At 40.8% G+C, this 16548-nt stretch overlaps 1 protein-coding gene across 3 annotated transcripts in view; it reads left to right on the forward strand.

Moving 5' to 3' along the window:
* Positions 1 to 3917: 3917 nt before the first annotated feature.
* The window catches only part of LOC128638317 (tyrosine-protein kinase STYK1), a 66196-nt gene continuing 53565 nt past the window's right edge, over positions 3918 to 16548 (forward strand). For all 3 annotated transcript variants that reach the window (XM_053690202.1, XM_053690205.1, XM_053690203.1), the window contains exon 1: positions 3918 to 4047. The gene's annotated coding sequence lies outside the window, so the exon portion shown is untranslated. The remainder of the gene's footprint in view (positions 4048 to 16548) is intronic.

Below are 16548 nucleotides of genomic sequence, written 5' to 3' on the forward strand. Positions count from 1 at the left end.
AGGAATGGATCGCACCATCCCCTGAAACGGTGGGTCGAACTCCTTTGTTTTCTCCTTCCCATGTACCTCCCCAGGGTGAACCTAGTGAGGGCGGTAGCGCTACGACTATGAGATCTCTTGTCAGGCCCTGTTAGAGGCCATTAACCAGCAGGGTGGATCGGGAGTCAATGTAGGCCCCTCAGATGTGGCGTCTGAGCTTGTGGGTTATGTCGGGCCTTCTCGTGGGGTGCGGTGGCCGACCCTTCTAGTGTAGCCTCCGGTCCCCCCAGTGTCCCTCCCGGTCCGTCCGTTGATTTTTCCGGCCCTCCCCAGGTCAATCCCGGTCCCTCGTGGCCCTGTAATATTGCTTCTATAGTTGGTGGGTATAGTGGGAGCGCCGTGGACTTACCTGGGCCTTCCGCGGCCTTGTCCCACGAATCCATTGCGGCATCGGTATCCCTCTTCCAAATGCTGATGGCAGCAATGTCCGGGGCTCCGGGTAGGTCCCACGTGGTCCATAGTTCAGCGATCAGTGTTGCGCAGGCTCCTTCGGTGGTTTCGGCCTTCCACATGTCGACTTCCGGTCTTAGGTCCTCCAGCAGCAGTACTTCCGGTGACATCACTTCCTACATTCGACGCCCGGCCGTGAAGAGGAGAGCATCAAGTTCCTTACGCGTCTCTGCAGGTAAGAAAGGAGTGCCGGGGAGGGGGAATTTGGCTCCGGTGGTTAGGCCTGCAGGGGTGATGGGGGCTAAAGGTGCTCGGGGGCATAAGGCGGTGGAAACAGGGGGCAATGGAGATAAAAGGGGCCAATATGCAAATAGGGGGCAATATGCAAATCATAAGGGGCAATATGGAACCGACATTGGTTCAGGTGATCAGGATAAGGGGGCTAATAAAACCGCTAGTGCGCGGTCAGGGGCTAAGGCCTCAGCGGGCAACAATAAAGGTGCTGGGACAACTATTAGGCCCAGTATGAGCAGGATGGAAGGTGATAACGTGGATTCTGATTCCACTGGCATGGTGATTGGCACGGATGATGGCAGTATGTATGGGAGGGAATGTGATGATAGACATAGTAGGCCTCAGTGTGCGGTCGCGGTTCCATCCGCTGCTAGGAAGGTAGTGACTAGGTCGGCTGCTAGGCAGGGTACCCCATCCCAATTTCATAGTCTAGATATGTACTTATCGTCAACTAGAAGTCGCAAGAAGGCCCCTTCCCAGGCCCCTAAGACAGTACACTTCAGTGAGAATATTGAGGATTTATCTGAGGAAGAGCAGAGTGTGCATGTTGGAGAGGGGCGTGGCAAGCGCCAATGCGGGCACAGAGTGCCTGAGAGGGGGGGAGCAGTGTGTGAGCAGGGGGAAGGGGAGAGCTGAACTTCCCCTGCGTGGTACTCCTCTCTTGCATTCTGTTTTTCAGGATAGCAACATGGCAACTACTGGCGATTCCGGAAGTGGCATGGAGAGAGGAACAGAGAGTGGTGCAGATTCCATGGTGTCGGAGGTTGAGCGTTCATCATCGCAAACCGGTGAGTCCTCAATTTCAGTGGGTTCAGGGATTTCATGTCATCTTCGGATGATTCTGGGTCAGAGAATGACAGGGAGTTGGGTTTAAATGCTAAGGGTCATAAGCGAATGTACAAAATTGGTTGACGGAGAAAAGGAAGGCTGCTAGGAAGGGTTGCAAAGATCTTCAGAACCTGTTACCTCAAATGTCTGCACAGTCCATTCACCTTTTTACGGATGCTGCAGGATCCTTTGGCTACGGAGCTTACCTAGATGGTAGGTGGAACGCTGAACCATGGCCGGAGGAATGGACTGTTAAAGGGCTTACCAGGAACATGTGCCTCCTGGAGCTCTTCCCCATTCTAGTGGCGTTGGAGATTTGGGGTGATGAGCTTAAAAACAGTTCCGTTGTTTTTTGACGGACAATTTGAGTGTAGTCTTTGCCATCAATGGACTCTTATCTTCATCCCCAGCAGTGGTTAGATATCTTAGGATTCTGGTCTTGGGGTACCTTAAGCGGAACATTGAGTTTCAGGCTAGTCCCAGGTTGACATGGTGTCATATGACCAGCCATAGGGCCACTTTTCAGGTCTGGAAAAAGCTCAACAGGGATGTGAGGAGATTGATGTTTGAGCTTAGGGGCTTAGTTGTGGAGCACAAAACCATTACGGCAGCTGACTGGAGCCTCTACCGAGGCGATGGGGTACATCTTTTGGACCATGGCATGGACCTGTTTATTGAAGACCTAAGACAGTCCCTACTCCTATTTGAGTGAGTTTTGGGTGGCGGCGAGAGTGGCCCTGAATATGTGGGCAATCTCATGGCGGGTGGACAGAGTCCGGGGGCAGGATGTGATTAAGGTAGAGTGACGCGCGTCTGTGGTGTTACCTGCCCCTGTGATTCGAAGCAGAGAACTCCCTAAGCCATTCCAGTATTGAGATACGCTCTGCTTCCTCTCCTGCGCCCTGGTACTGCCCATCTTGTTAGCATGGGTTATGCATTAGCTAGTACCTGATTGCCGCCCCCCTGGTCCATGTTTATTCGTGCTGGTCGTTTGGTTCCTGTGTTGCCACAATAAACATGACCTACGGGTTTTATAACCAAGAAGTTGTTTGTTTGTTTATTTCTATGTTATAAATAAAGTTAAAAGTTTACATTAAACATTAGGCTGTAAATAGTTAAGTTATGATAATTCTTCCCACAGAGGAGGATACGGCATTTAATCCCACAGAGGAGGATATGGCATTTAATCCCTTAAGAAAATGTAAGGTAAATTGCCTTGTATGCACATAAGGGTTAAGGCCAAGACGGAGGAGTGGGAGTGTTCTGGTTTGTGTGTGTGTGAAACAATGTTGCAGATAGAGAGGAGGGGTTCTAGCTTACCTTTTTAAGCCCTGTACAGGAAGTACAAGTCCTCTTTCTGCTGGTTTCTTCAAAGTTTTCCCCACCCTATCCCTCCCTTTTATTATTTTAGGCAGCAATTGTTAGGGGGATTCATCCCTATGGTGGTCCCTAGGATTAGGGGTGTCCAAGGCATGATAAGGGCTAGCCAGCCTATTTCTACAAGTCCAAGGACATTAAGTTTCAGCTCTCAGGTGTTCAATATGGTTTGTGCCTTGTGGACCCCGGTCCTAATGGTACGGAGTGGTGGGTTTGCACCCTGGGCTGGCGGGTGGACAGTGTCTGGGGGCAGGATGTGATCGAGGTAGAGTGACGGCTATTTCCAGCCAGGTGTGAAGTCCTCAGACGCGGGTTTGTGGCGTTCCCTGCTTGTGGAATTTGAAGCCGAGAACTCCCTAAGTTATTCCAGTATTGAGCTGCGCTCTGCTTCCTCTCCTGTGCCATGGTACTGCCCATCTTGTTAGCATGGGTTACTACGCATTAGCTAGTACCTGATTGCCGCCCCCCTGGTTCATGTTTATTCGTGCTGGTCATTTCGTTCCTGTGTTGCCACAATAAACGTGACCTGCAGGTTTTATAACCAAAGAAGTTGTCTGTGTGTTTATTTCTATGTTAGAAATGAAGTTAAAAGTTTACATTAAACGTTATGATGTAAATAGTTAAGTTATGATAATTCTTCCCACAGAGGAAGATATGGCATTTAATCCCTTATGTACAGAATTGTGTGCAGTAGGTGTGCCTGCTGTTCTTGGAGTTACTGAAGTTAAACATCAACTGTCAGGGACCAATCAGTACTACTAACTCTCTACTTTGTATTTGTGTCATAGCAATAGCTGTGAGGTCTGAGAGATAAGCTGGTTATTGCATATGAGGGTGACACACACAGAGTAAAGTATGAGTGGTTTTGCCTCAAGGAAGGTTTCTGTAAATCATGTTGACATAGGATTTTATCAGATTCCTGGTGATCTTGTGCCCAGGACAAGGTGCTGAAAGCAAGACGCTCCTGCAACTCTTGTACGTGTAAGCAGGTATTTCATTGCATTGTCAGATTCAGACTTCCCTCGGCAGACAAAAGCTATTGTTCTCTGGATAGTAATCTACACTTATTAAACAGAATCATCACCCACTGATGAAGATCTGCCGACAAGACACATAATGGTATGTGATTAACGCCTATGTTTTCTTTTATTTTTAAATTGTTTGATTTCTTTTCCCTCCTCTGAGAACAGATTGTAATGTATCCTATTAAGCAATGGCCTCACATGTACTAGTCGGACACATAATACATGAATAGCTTGTGCCAACATAACGCCAGATGAGCGCCCCCTATACTCTTAACTACTAATAGAAATACTGGGCACAACTACAACATGGTTACTATTTGCAATGCTTTTGTTTGTCCTCCTGTACCAACAACTCTCTTCAAAGCTGCTTTCTTTTTCTTTTTTTTTCTTAACCCCTTACTGGTTCTGGTTGGTCACGCTTTTCCTCTTCATACTGGGCATCACCATTGTTATTCTTGTACCCTGGGACAGAAGACATTTACAGATCAGTGATGTTACCAACTTTTAACATATTGTGTAACTTTTACACTGTATAAAAAGCTGCAAAAATGAAAACTTCCTGCACTGTACAGTATGAGCTTTACCTGAAGAATTCAAATAAGGAAACGGCCCTTAACGGTATTGGTCAATTATACACTCAGATATATTACTATATGTATTGTGTTCTTCATGTTTTCTATGGGCTTTAAACATCCCCTGCTCAAACACATCTATGCTCTCATCTTTATCTGCCTGTCTGAAGATCTAATTATTGCAGATCTATCGATCTATCTATCTATCTATCTGTGTATTTGGGTTTAATGCTGCCCTAGGCAGGGATAATCGGCCACCCTACCCCTCCTCACCAATTTTATAACCTTCTGTATTTACATATTGATATCACATGAACAATTAGTTATTTATTCCTTCCTGTCAGTGACACTTAATCACAGAAAGATCAGTAGTGACATACCACTTGTGCTGTGCAAACTAATAAAACCATAATGAGAATGATTATTATTAATTATAATATTAATAATAATAATTGGTCAACCCAGATCTCTAGCTACTTTTGAAAATTAAATACTTCCTAAATTTTATGACCCTGAGCACTGGTTTAGTCGCCAGTGTCTAAATACTGCCCCTGTTCTCTCTCTGTCTTCTAACTATCTATCTATCTATCTATCTATCTATCTATCTATCTATCTCTAGTATGAGCTTATAAGGCGTATTGTTTCTATAAAACTTCAACTGATACCTTGACAACCCAGAATGGAAGAACAAATTATATATAATTACACACAATACAGATTTGTGATATTTATATTATATACATAACAAATATGCAGTCTTAAAGGGACATGAAACACAATTTTTATCTTTCACGATCTAGAAAGAACATGCAATTTTAAACAACTTTCCCATTTACTTCTATTATATCATTTGATTAAGGAAGGAAAATCTAGTGACACAGATTATACCATTGAGTTGTTGAATGTTTGTTTGTTTTTATGTGTATGCGAGATCAGCTAGCAAGGTCATTAGTACAGATGTCTGCCAAGCAAACAAATGAAAACTAAATATCCCTGTAAGCTCAGCACTGTGTTTACAGAATATTTTCTGAATACTGTGACAACTAACTCTGAGCGAGGACAGGTGTCACATTATATTGTACTGAATGCGCAAATCATGAGATGTGACCCGTATAGAGTTAGCCACTGGAAAACAGGGGGTCAGTGTGAAATTTAATGTAAATGGTCTTTTGTAATCATTATAACAAATGAGTAACAAAAGCGTTAAAAGAAAAAACATGTAACAGCTTCACATCTGCTATACAATAGATGCTAAAACATTTCAGACAGATGGTGATTTTGCCAGTCACCTGTTCCTAAATAACTGTTGGGTAAAGATATACATATTAATAATTAATCCTGAGGAAGCTTGCAGTGTTATAAGTGTTGTTTTGTTCTATTACTAGATATTGGTAGGGACTTCAGAATCTAAACTGAATTTACACCACCAGTACTACTAGACACAGGTTAAAGGGACGGTCAAGTCAAAATTAAACTTCATGACTCAGATAGGGTATGCAATTTTAAACAACTTTCCAATTTACTTTTATCATCAAATTTGTCTTCTTCATTTGGTATTCTTTGTTGAAAGCTAAATCTAGGTAGTCTCATAAACTGATTTTTAAGCAGTTTTAATCACCTCCTATCTCAGTAAATGTTGACAGTTTTACACAATTAGAAACTGCTAGTTCATGTGTGTCATATATATATACCATTGTGCTCATTCTTGTGGAGTTAATTATGAGTCAGCACTGATTGGCTAAAATGCATGTCTATCAAAAGAACTGAGATAAGGGGACAGTTTGCGGAGGTTTAGATACAAGGTAATCACAGAGGTAAAAAGTGTATTAATACAACTGTGTTGGTTGGTTATGTAAAACTGGGGAGTAGCCAGTATTATTGTCAGGTTGTAATCCCACACATACAGACATATCTGTATCATATGAGTTATACATGCTGAAGGCTGTCCCGGGAAGAACACGACTTGTGCTCTTCTCTGTAGCATGTTTAACTCATGACTGTCCAGGAAATTATGGCTAAATTGTAAGCCTATCCCAGTACTGTTTGTGATTGGCTCTACTGGCTAGGCAGAAGTACGGAACATGGAATAGAATCAACAGAACGGGCCTCTCTGCAGCCCCTAGCAGTCGCCGGCCTGCATAGCCTAATAAATACAGACTTGATAACCGTTAAATGTCAGACTTGATAACCGTTAAAATAGTGTTAATTTAGTAGTTCCTGGTTTGGTCAATAGATATTTAGATTGGTTAGATCATGTGAGATTACTTTTTGAATGAGCTTTTGATTAAAACTAAAATGCACATCAGACCATTCCAATGTTAAATAGCAACATTTTAGAAATACAGTTCTTTTAGCAAAACATTCTTTTAGTTAAATCTGTTATTGTTTCAATGAGAGCTCTTACTGTGCAGAGGCATGTGAAGCATATCTAGATATGCTACATAAACCAGCACTTTAAACACATGGTGACCAGATTTCTTAGGCCCAAATTCAGTATTTAGATCTGACACTGGTTGTACTATGTGAGTTTTATCCATCCCAGTACCCTTAGATCTGACAATAGTTGTACTTTGTGAGTATTATCCATCCCAGCCCCCTTAGATCTGCTACTGGTTGTACTATGTGAGTTGTATCCATCCCAACACCCTTAGATCTGCTACTAGTTATTATGTGAGTTGTATCCATCCCAGTATCCTTAGATCTGACAATAGTTGTACTATGTGAGTTTTATCCATCCCAGCACCCTTAAATCTGCTACTGGTTGTACTATGTGAGTTTTATCCATCCCAGTACCCTTAGATCTGACAATAGTTGTACTTTGTGAGTATTATCCATCCCAGCCCCCTTAGATCTGCTACTGGTTGTACTATGTGAGTTGTATCCATCCCAACACCCTTAGATCTGCTACTAGTTATTATGTGAGTTGTATCCATCCCAGTATCCTTAGATCTGACAATAGTTGTACTATGTGAGTTTTATCCATCCCAGCACCCTTAAATCTGCTACTGGTTGTACTATGTGAGTTTTATCCATCCCAGCACCCTTAGATCTGCTACTGGTTGTACTATGTGAGTTTTATCCATCCCAGCACCCTTAAATCTGCTACTGGTTGTACTATGTGAGTTTTATACATCCCAACACCCTTAGATCTGCTACTGGTTGTACTATGTGAGTTTTATCCATGATACCATATCTGTAAAAAGCTGACTAGGAAATATCACCTGAACCTGTCTATGTAAAAAAGAGAGATCATTTTTACCTCAAAATGTCCTAAGTATTCACACTGTATTCCATTGTACAGGACTTTAAGCAGCCAATCAGTATGCGTGTAACGGTGTACTACACATAACTCATCAGTAATAGCAGTGATGTTAGCGCATCCTGAGATTTCCATTGAAATTATAGGTCACGCTAAAAATATGTAAAATCAGATTGAGAATTAGTCTCAGTGCAGTTTCACCATATGTATAGTGCTCCACCTGTAATCCAGGCCTTTATTGGGAATGGAATTTTGATTTTAATGCTGTTTAATGACATTGTTGGACTTTGGGAACCAGATGTTTTGTAAGCACATTGCAATTAATTCTTGGGTTTATGTGCTCTGTGACTGCAATCAGGGCCACCATCAGGGTGTGACAGGGGTGACTCCTGTCAGGGGCCCAATGGACCAGGGGGGCCCCATGAGGCAAGAACAACTAAAAAATTTTTTTTTTTTTACATTGCCCAGTGGTATAAGTATCACAGCTTATGGTTCCACCAAGACCATATAGAGTACAGCATTTTCAAAATCCATAAGTACAGCTGACAGATGGAAACATTTGTACACCATATTTGAAGTGGTGCTCTTAGTTGGGGAAATTGGGGGAAAAAAAACAAAAACATATGTCAACCTTTTAAAAGTACTTTTCTTCATCTAGCCATCTACCCAGATCATTAATGTACAATTTTGAATTCACAGAATTATTTTTGTTTGCACATTTACAAATATGATTCTTTAAAAAGTGATCTCTTAGATTCTGCAATTTTTTTTATCATGCACGTCACACACTGTTGATTTAGGGGATGCAATGTGCAGAAATATTACCTCCTGTGGGTGTCTGTTTATGTCTTTGTGCTTTTGTTTGTGTCTCTATGAGTGTGTATGTATTTTTTTCTGTGGGTCTCTGTGAGAGTGGGTGTGTATGTCTTTGTGCATTTTCTGTGGATGTCTGTGAGGGTATGTGCGTATGTCTTTGTGCTTTTTCTATGGGTGTCTCTTTGAGGGTGTGTGTATGTATGTTTTTGTGTATTTTCTCTGGATGCCTCTGTGAGAGTGGGTGTGTATGTCTCTGTGTTTTCTGTGGATGTCTCTGTGATGGTGGGTGTGTGTATGTATGTCTGTGTTTTCTGTGGATGTCTCTGTGAGGGTGTGTTTTTTCTGTGGGTGTCTCTGTGAGGGTGGGTGTGTCTGTGAGAGTGTGTGTATGTCTTTGTGTGTTTTCTGTGGATGTCTCAGTGAGGGTTTGTGTGTGTGTCTGTCTTTCTGTGTTTTATGTGGTTGTCTCTCGGTGTGTGTATGTTTTTGTGTGTTTTCTGTGGGTGTCTCTCTGTGTGTGTGTCTTTGTGTGTTTTCTGAGGCTGTCTCTGTCTGTGTTTCCTTGGGTGTATGTGCAAGTTTGTGTTTGAGTTTGTGTGTGTGTGTCCATTGTCTTTTCCTTTTTAGGACATTTTGACCTTACTACTGATTATTCACATCTTTCAACAGACTTTGAGACTAATGAGACCTTTACGGTAGTCACCAATCCACCATTTAAAGGGACATAATACTCATATGCTAAATCACTTGAAACTGATGCAGTATAACTGTAAAAAGCTGACAGGAAAATATCACCTGAGCATCTCTATGTAAAAAAGGAAGATATTTTACCTCACAAGCTCCTCAGCTCAGCAGAGTAAGTTCAGTGTAAAAAGTTATACTCAGCTGTTGCCCAGCTGCAGGTAAAAAAAATAAAAAAATGAAGAAATGAACAGCAGTCAATCAGCATCAGCAGTGCTGAGGTCATGGACTCTTTTACTGTGATCTCAAGAGATTTCACTTAACTTTCATGAGATTTCATAGCAAACTTCCTTTAAACTGAATAGGGAAATAAGATGAGAGTGCACGTAAGCTCGCCCTTTCGGCTGTCCCGGGACAGACATACTGATATGCTGCGTAGAAGTCCTTTACAATGGAATGTGGCTACTGAGAAACTTTTGAGGTAAAATATCTTTCTTTTTTACATAGAGATGTTCAGGTGATATTTTCTAGTCAGCTTTTTACAGCTATGCTGCATCACTTTCAAGTGTTTAAACATTTGGGTATTATGGCCCTTTAACCTTTAAATTATTGTTTAGGACGTTCAGGGCCCTTCCTTTCAGACTCTGCATGCTGTCTCATCATTTAGTTGGCATCTTCCTTGACAAAAAGATCATCAGAAATCCATATTTTGTTTTGTAAATCTCCTTTTTTGACAAAACTGTAGTCTACCTCATTACTTGTCAGGTCAATGTAAACAGGTGCTGAGTGTCTGTTTGGGTGTCTGTGTCTGAGTGTGTTTCTTTGCATGTCTGCTAGAGAGTCTATATGTGAATCCTTATATGTGAGTGTGTGTGTGTTTCTGTGTTTGTGTCTTACTACGTACTTTACAACATTTCCAAGTTTGACTACACTTAAGAATAAAGTGCATATACGTTTTAGTCACTTGGTCAAAATTTGCACATGTCAAGGAGGGGGGGGGGGGGCTGATCAATGGTTAAAGGGACAGTCAACCATAGAATTGTTATTGTTTTAAAAGATAGATAATCCCTTTATTACTCATTTCCCAGTTTTGCATAACCAACACAGTTCCATTAATGTACTTTTTACCTTTGTGATTACCTTGTATCTAGGAAACTTCTTCCAGCACCCTGATCACATGACTGTGACTGTTTATTATCTATTGTCTTAAATTTAGCATTGTATTGTGCTAGATCTTAAATAACCTTCTGTGCCTGAACACAGTGTTATCTATATGGCCCACGTGTACTTTCTGTCTCTTTGTGTTGAAAAGAGATTTAAAAAGCATGTGATAAGAGGCAGCCCTCAAAGGCTTAGAAATTAGCATATGAGCCTACCTATGTTTAGTTTAAACTAAGAATACCAAGAGAAAAACATAATTTATGTAAGAACTTACCTGATAAATTCATTTCTTTCATATTAGCAAGAGTCCATGAGCTAGTGACGTATGGGATATACATTCCTACCAGGAGGGGTAAAGTTTCCCAAACCTCAAAATGCCTATAAATACACCCCTCACCACACCCACAATTCAGTTTAACGAATAGCCAAGAAGTGGGGTGATAAGAAAGGAGCGAAAGCATCAAAAATAAGGAATTGGAATAATTGTGCTTTATACAAAAAAATCATAACCACCACAAAAAGGTTGGGCCTCATGGACTCTTGCTAATATGAAAGAAATTAATTTATCAGGTAAGTTCTTACATAAATTATGTTTTCTTTCATGTAATTAGCAAGAGTCCATGAGCTAGTGACGTATGGGATAGCAGATACCCAATATGTGGAACTTCCACGCAAGAGTCACTAGAGAGGGAGGGATAAAATAAAGACAGCCAATTCCGCTGAAAAAATAATCCACAACCCAAATCAAAAAGTTTTAATCTGATAATGAAAAAAACTGAAATTATAAGCAGAAGAATCAAACTGAAACAGCTGCCTGAAGTACTTTTCTACCAAAAACTGCTTCAGAAGAAGAAAAAACATCAAAATGGTAGAATTTAGTAAAAGTATGCAAAGAAGACCAAGTTGCTGCTTTGCAAATCTGATCAACAGAAGCTTCATTCCTAAAAGCCCAGGAAGTAGAAACTGACCTAGTAGAATGAGCCGTTATCCTTTGAGGCGGGGACTTACCCGACTCTACATAAGCATGATGAATCAAAGACTTTAACCAAGATGCCAAGGAAATGGCAGAAGCCTTCTGACCTTTCCTGGAACCAGAAAAGATAAAAATAGACTAGAAGTCTTTCTAAAACCTTTAGTAGCTTCAACATAATATTTCAAAGCTCTTACTACATCCAAAGAATGTAAAGATCTCTCCATAGAATTCTTAGGATTAGGACACAATGAAGGGACAACAATTTTTCTACTAATGTTGTTAGAATTCACAACCTTAGGTAAAAATTTAAATGAAGTCCGCAACACCGCCTTATCCTGATGAAAAATCAGAAAAGGAGATTCACAAGAAAGAGCAGATAACTCAGAAACTCTTCTAGCAGAAGAGATGGCCAAAAGGAACAACACTTTCCAAGAAAGTAATTTAATATCCAGAGAATGCATAGGTTCAAACGGAGGAGCCTGTAAAGCCCTCAGAACCAAATTAAGACTCCAAGGAGGAGAGATTGACTTAATGACAGGCTTGATACGAACCAAAGCCTGTACAAAACAATGAATATCAGGATGATTAGCAATCTTTCTGTGTAAAAGAACAGAAAGAGCAGAGATTTGACCTTTCAAAGAGCTTGCAGACAAACCCTTATCCAAACCATCCTGAAGAAACTGTAAAATCGTAGGAATTCTAAAAGAATGCCAAGAGAATTTATGAGAAGAACACCAAGAAATGTAAGTCTTCCAGACTCGGTAATAAATCTTTCTAGAAACAGACTTACGAGCCTGTATCATAGTATTAATCACTGAGTCAGCGAAACCTCTATGACTAAGAATCAAGCGTTCAATCTCCATACCTTCAAATTTAATGATTTGAGATCCTGATGGAAAAATGGGCCTTGAGAAAGAAGGTCTGGCCTTAACGGAAGTGTCCAAGGTTGGCAACATGCCATCCGAATGAGATCCGCATACCAAAACCTGTGAGGCCATGCTGGAGCCACCAGCAATACAAACTAACGTTCCATTAGAATTTTGGAAATCACTTTTGGAAGAAGAACTAGAGGCGGAAAGATATAAGCAGGTTGATAATTCCAAGGAAGCGACAACGCGTCCACTGCTTCCGCCTGAGGATCCCTGGATCTGGACAGATACCTGGGAAGTTTCTTGTTTAGATCTATTTCTGGAAGTCCCCAGATTTGAACAATCTGAAGAAATACCTCTGGGTGAAGAGACCATTCGCCCGGATGTAACGTCTGGCGACTGAGATAATCCGCTTCCCAATTGTCTACACCTGGGATGTGAACCGCAGAGATTAGACAGGAGCTGGATTCCGCCCATACAAGTATCCGAGATACTTCTTTCATAGCCTGAGGACTGTGAGTCCCACCTTGATGATTGACATACGCCACGGTTGTGACATTGTCTGTCTGAAAACAAATAAACGATTCTCTCTTCAGAAGAGGCCAGAACGGAAGAGCTCTGAAAATCGCACAGAGTTCCAAAATGTTGGTTGGTAATTTCGCCTCCTGAAATTCCCAAACCCCCTGCGCTGTCAGAGATCCCCATACAGCTCCCCAACCTGAAAGACTCGCATCTGTTGAGATCACAGTCCAGGTTGGACGAACAAAAGAGGCCCCTTGAATTAGACGATGGTGATTCAACCACCAAGTCAGAGAAGATCGAACATTGGGATTTAAGGATATTAATTGTGATATCTTTGTATAATCCCTGCACCACTGGTTCAGCATACAAAGCTGGAGAGGTCTCATGTGAAAACGAGCAAAGGGGATCGCGTTCGATGCAGCAGTCATGAGACCTAGAATTTCCATGCACAAAGCTACCGAAGGGAATGATTGAGACTGAAGGTTTCAACAAGCTGAAACCAACTTCAGACGTCTCTTTTCTGTTAGAGACAAAGTCATGGACACTGAATCTATTTGAAAACCCAAAAAGGTTACCTTTGTCTGAGGAATCAAGGAACTCTTTGGTAAATTGATCCTTTGAAGAAACAACACAAGTTGATTCGTATGAGGTTCTGCAGAATGTAAAGACTGAGCAAGTACCAAGATATCATCCAAATAAGGAAATACCGCAATACCCTGTTCTCTGATTACAGAGAGAAGGGCACTGAGAACCTTTGAAAAGATCCTTGGAGCTGTTGCTAGGCCAAACGGAAGAGCAACAAACTGGTAATGCTTGTCTAGAAAAGAGAATCTCAGGAACTGATAGTGATCTGGATGAATTGGAATATGAAGATATGCATCCTGTAAGTCTATTGTTGACATATAATGCCCTTGCTGAACAAAAGGCAGAATAGTCCTTATAGTCACCATTTTAAATGTTGGTATCCTTACATAACGATTATATATTTTTAGATCCAGAACTGGTCTGAAGGAATTCTCCTTCTTTGGTACAATGAATAGATTTGAGTAAAACCCCAGACCCCGTTCCAGAACTGGCACAATTACCCCAGCCAACTCTAGGTCTGAAACACATTTCAGAAATGCCTGAGCCTTCACTGGGTTTACTGGAATGCGTGAGAGAAAAAATCTTCTCACAGGCGGCCTTACCTTGAAACCTATTCTGTACCCTTGTGAAACAATGTTCTGAATCCAAAGACTGTGAATCGAATTGATCCAAATATCTTTGAAAAATCGTAACCTGCCCCCTACCAGCTGTGCTGGAATGAGGGCCGCACCTTCATGCGGATTTGGGAGCTGGTTTTTACTTTCTAAAAGGCTTGGATTTATTCCAGACTGGAGAAGGTTTCCAAACAGAAACCGTTCCTTTAGGGGAAGGGTCAGGCTTCTGTTCCTTATTCTGACGAAAGGAACGAAAATGATTAGTAGCCCTATATTTACCTTTAGATTTTTTGTCCTGAGGCAAAAAGGTTCCTTTCCCCCCAGTAACAGTTGAAATTATAGAATCCAACTGTGAACCAAATAATTTATTACCTTGGAAAGAAAGAGAAAGCAAAGTTGACTTAGAAGTCATATCTGCATTCCAAGATTTAAGCCATAAAGCTCTTCTAGCTAAAATAGCTAAAGACATATACCTGACATCAATTCTAATGATATAAAAAATGGCATCACAAATAAAGTTATTAGCATGTTGAAGAAGTTTAACAATGCTATAAGCATTATGGTCTGACACTTGTTGCGCTAAAGCCTCCAACCAGAAAGTGGAAGCTGCAGCAACATCAGCCAAAGAAATAGCAGGTCTAAGAAGATTACCTGAACATAAATAAGCTCTCCATAGAAAGGATTCAAGCTTCCTATCTAAAGGATCCTTAAAGGAAGTACTATCCGCCGTAGGAATAGTAGTACGTTTAGCAAGAGTAGAGATAGCCCCATCAACTTTAGGGATTTTGTCCCAAAATTCTAATCTATCAGATGGCACAGGGTACAATTTCTTAAACCTTGGAGAAGGAGTAAATGAAGTACTCAGACTATTCCATTCCCTAGAAATTACTTCTGAAATAGCATCAGGAACTGGAAAAACATCTGGAATAACTACATGAGGTTTAAAAACTGAATTTAAACGCTTAGTAGATTTAGTATCAAGAGGACTAGACTCCTCCATATCTAATGCAATCAACACTTCTTTAAGTAAAGAACGAATAAACTCCATCTTAAATAAATATGAAGATTTATCAGTGTCAATTTCTGAAGCAGAATCTTCTGAACCAGATAGATCCTCATCAGAAACAGATAAGTCAGAATGATGGCGGTCACTTAAAAATTCATCTGAAATATGAGAAGTTTTAAAAGACCTTTTACGTTTACTGGAAGGAGGAATAACAAACAGAGCCTTCCTAATAGAATTAGAAACAAATTCTTTTACATTAACAGGGACATCCTGAACATTAGATGTTGAAGGAAAAACAACAGGAAAAGGATTATTACTAATGGAGACACTATCTTCGTTAGTTGTCATGATAAACTTTCTAACACAAACTACAGCCGGAGGAACAGTTACCAAAAGTTTACAACAAATACACTTAACTTTGGTAGAACCAGCATTAGGCAGCGTCTTTCCAGAAGTAGATTCTGATCCAGGGTCAGGTTGTGACATCTTGCAATATGTAATAGAAAAAGCAACATATAAAGCAAAATTATCAAATTCCTTAAATGACAGTTTCAGGAATGGGAAAAGATGCAAAATAAACAAGCCTCTAGCAACCAGAAGCAATGAAAAAGTGAGACTTAAATAATGTGAAAAAAGGTGGAGACCAGAATGACGCCCACATTTTTTGGTGCCAAGTATGACGCCCACATTATTGGCGCCAAATACAACGCCCATATTTTTTGGCGCCAAGTATGACGCCACATCCTCTGACGTCAAAAACGACGCCCACATTTTTTGGCGCAAAAAAAGTCTGTAACACACATACGTCAAAAAATTACGCAACCACGAACAAACTTCCGGCGTCAACTATGGCGCCGGAAATGACAAGTCAATTGAAAATTTTTAAGGTAAGAAAAAAATTATTTATTCATATGCATTATCCCAAATAATGAAACTGACAGTCTGAATGAAGGAATACTGATTATCCTGAATCATGGCAAATATATGTTTAAACACATATATTTAGAACTTTACATATAAAGTGCCCAACCATAGCTTAGAGTGTCATAAATAAAATAAGACTTACTTACCCTAAGACACTCATCTACATATAGTAGATAGCCAAACCAGTACTGAAACGAGAATCAGTGGAGGTAATGGTATATAAGAGTATATCATTGATCTGAAAAGGGAGGTAGGAGAAGAAATCTCTACGACCAATGAGAAACTATGAAATAGATCCCCTAGAGGAAGACCATTGTATTCAAATAGGCAATACACTCTTCACATCCCTCTGACATTCACTGCACTCTGAGAGGAAAACCGGGCTTCAGCCTGCTGCAAAGCGCATATCAACGTAGAATCTAGCACAAACTTACTTCACCACCTCCATGGGAGGCAAAGTTTGTAAAACTGAATTGTGGGTGTGGTGAGGGGTGTATTATAGGCATTTTGAGGTTTGGGAAACTTTGCCCCTCCTGGCAGGAATGTATATCCCATACATCAGTAGCTCATGGACTCTTGCTAATTACATGAAAGAAAAAGCAAATTTGATGAT

Source organism: Bombina bombina, chromosome 8, assembly GCF_027579735.1.
Source record: "Bombina bombina isolate aBomBom1 chromosome 8, aBomBom1.pri, whole genome shotgun sequence".
NCBI lineage: Eukaryota > Metazoa > Chordata > Amphibia > Anura > Bombinatoridae > Bombina > Bombina bombina.